Below are 3,007 nucleotides of genomic sequence, written 5' to 3'. Positions count from 1 at the left end.
TGCCCGGCTCTGCCGGGTGTGACCCCCGCGGCCCGGCCCGGCTCTGCTGTGCCGTGCCCTGCCCGGCTCTGCCGGGTGTGACCCCCGCGGCCCGGCTCGGCTCTGCTGTGCCGTGCCCTGCCCTGCGCTGCCCGGTGTGACCCCGCGGCATTAGCACCATTACCGGGCTTAGGGGCCTCGGCTTCCCCGTGGCCCACCGCACAGAACCGTAGAATCACCGAGGGTGGAAGAGCCCTTTAATGTCACCCAGCACTGACACTGCGAGCCCTAAACCACTCAGCGGCAGATCCAGACACCTTTCGCACACTTCCGAGGATGGGGACTCCCGCACGGCCCTGGGCAGCCCCCTCCAAAGGCTGGGCACCCGAACAGGGAAAATGTTCCTGGTGCCTCCTCTGCATCTCCCCTGCCTCAGCCCAAGGCCGCTTGCTGTGATCCTCTCAGTGCAGGCACGACAGAAGAGACCGGCCCCACCTCACTGGGGTCAAAATAACCTTTTCTGGTTATATTCCTGATTTTTTAACGTTTGGGGGTGAACAGGGTCTGTAGGGAGCATCAGAGCCTTTCAGACGAGGAGAAGCGGTCCTTCAGCTCATTAGCGTGTCTGCAATATCACACTCACCAGGACTAATACAAGCTCAGGGAGAGAAATGCTGTGTTTAAAATCGAACTTCAAACATAGCATTTGTTTTCCGTGTCTCTTAATTTTCACAAGATTTTTGGGATAGATTTTGATTCTAATAAGTAAAAATATCGAGTAGTATACTCAATATAATATTTATATATATAACTGTATATCATTATATTCAGTATAAAATATTGAAGTAAATAAATAAAACTGTGAATGCACAGTGTATTCTTGCCAGAATTTTTTCTTCTTTTGAGAAATTTTTGAAATTATGGAAATTGTCAGTTCTTAACAATATTTTAAAAGTTTATAGAGTTGGAATGATGGAGGTTTTGTGCATCTGGTGTCTTGTCTCACTTCAAAATTAGTAATTTTTATCCCAGATTCGGGAAGGGAACATGTGCCTTGGTGGTGGTCATGAGAGCAACAAACAGATTAAACAACGACCCAGCTGCTGACTTCATAAGGCAGATGTTTTGCATGTTGCACCAACTAAACCATGATGCTTTGGCAGCTAAAATGCAGTTTTTAATCTTGTGAAGGTAAAACTTTATCGAGTGAATTCCTCGGGGTGCTGTATGGTGTGTTAATCTTTCACGCGGGGTGTAATTTGCCCGCGTCCGGGGAGTGCAGCTGCTGCAGGGTGAGGCTGTGCGGGGTGCCCGGGGACACCGAGCAGCGCCCGGAGGCGGCTGCACTTCCCCGGCAGCTCACGAGATGGGGCGTGAGCGCCCGGAACGGAGCGCGGCAGCTCCAGCCCACGGCCCTGCTCTGCTCGGGCACCGCTCGAGCTCTGGCTAGCTCGCCGCAGAATCGCCTAGAAGGAGTAGTTATTGCAGGGTAGCTGCCAGGAGTCCTGCTCGGAAAAGGGCAGATGTATCTCCGTTTGGTTATATCTTGGAATAAACTTCTGTATCTTAATACTGGTTTGTTTTTTTTTGTTTTTAGTTGTAATACCTTTGATAGGTAAGGACTTAGTGAGGTATTGATCAACAGTTAGGATTTCCAATAAATACATTTTGGACTTAGTAGGGAGTTAGCACTTACAGGATAGAAAGTATGCAGATTACTAAAATCAAAAGGGATAGATAAAAATTCATAGCAAGTTTATGTTTTCTCCAGTTTCTTAAAAGATTTGGGATGACCGTCTTTTCTCCTGAGTACAGATTTTTTCAAGCTCATATTTAAATCTCTCCAGTATGCTTTCAATTGGACTATTTCATAGCAGGCCAACAAGTTCTTCCATCCCTCAAATAAATGATCTACAAAGGAAAAAATAAGTGAAACAGTTTGAGTGATGCAGGAGCACTTTATTTCTCTGATAATTCAGTGTAATGTAGAAAAACACTTTGCTGTAAGGCTTGAGTAGTTATCAAGACAGTACGATTTGGTTGCTGCTTTTAGCCAGGTATATAGAAGTCATTCCTCATTTATTTTTAAATACAATATGTGGTGTACAGCAGCTAGGAAATCAGAGTTAATAGATTAATGATTGGAAGAAAACCAGGTAACTGGACAAGTATAATCATGAACAGCTGGATAAGGCTGCCTGTGCACACACACACTGATCAGACATTGCCTTTGGGGATGACAAGACCTGGTTGTCATGCCAGTTGTGCACCAAAACCCAGCACTGAGCACAGAGCACACACTCGATGTCGGTGTGGCAGGGCTGGTGCTGCCTGCAATAGTGGGAATCACAAATGGGAGTTGAATTATGGACTTCACATTGACATTGCAGGTAGAACCATGAAATGTCTGACTTGTCCAGTGTCATATAACTCAGCTTTTGTGAAAAAAACTAGATTGGATGGAGATGCCTGGCAGGACATACTCTCCTCACTAGGAGGGCAGCTCTTGAGATCCATTCCTACATGCTCCTGCCCATCCCTGAGGTCACAGCAGGCTCTGAGGTCACAGCAGGCCCTGAGGTCAGAGAGGCTCTGAGGTCACAGAGGTCCCAGAGCCCTGCGCTTGCACAGCACCACAGCGACCGAGCAGTCCGTCGGTGACCACAACTGTTGCGGCAGCAGCGGCGGCGGCAGCAGCGGTGCTGACCTTGGCACAGCAGTGCCAGGACTGTGGTGGCAGCGAGAGCTGCGGGACTGGCTCAGGGCGAGGCACCATGGCCCTTGCTCTGCGCCTCTTGCTCCTGCTCCTGCTGGCAGTGGCCCTGCCTGCCAGGGCTGCCCAGGCTGCTCCGATGGGAGCGCGGGGAGCAGGTGAGCCGGCGGCCGGGCTCCCCCTTCCCGGGACAGCGCTCCCTTCTCCCCGGGAAGCGTGGGGGAGGGTTTTCCCCAGGCCTGTAGGGAGGGCTTCTGTGGTGGGAGTGGGAGAGCCCTGAGGGGCCCTGGGCTGCTCCAGCCGCCCCTCCTGGGA

The sequence above is a fragment of the Corvus kubaryi genome, unplaced genomic scaffold (assembly GCF_017639235.1).
Source record: "Corvus kubaryi isolate FWS band 111438036 unplaced genomic scaffold, C.kubaryi_AGA036_p1.0 37285, whole genome shotgun sequence".
NCBI lineage: Eukaryota > Metazoa > Chordata > Aves > Passeriformes > Corvidae > Corvus > Corvus kubaryi.
The sequence above is the reverse complement of the archived record's forward strand: the minus strand, read 5'-3'. Positions refer to the sequence as shown.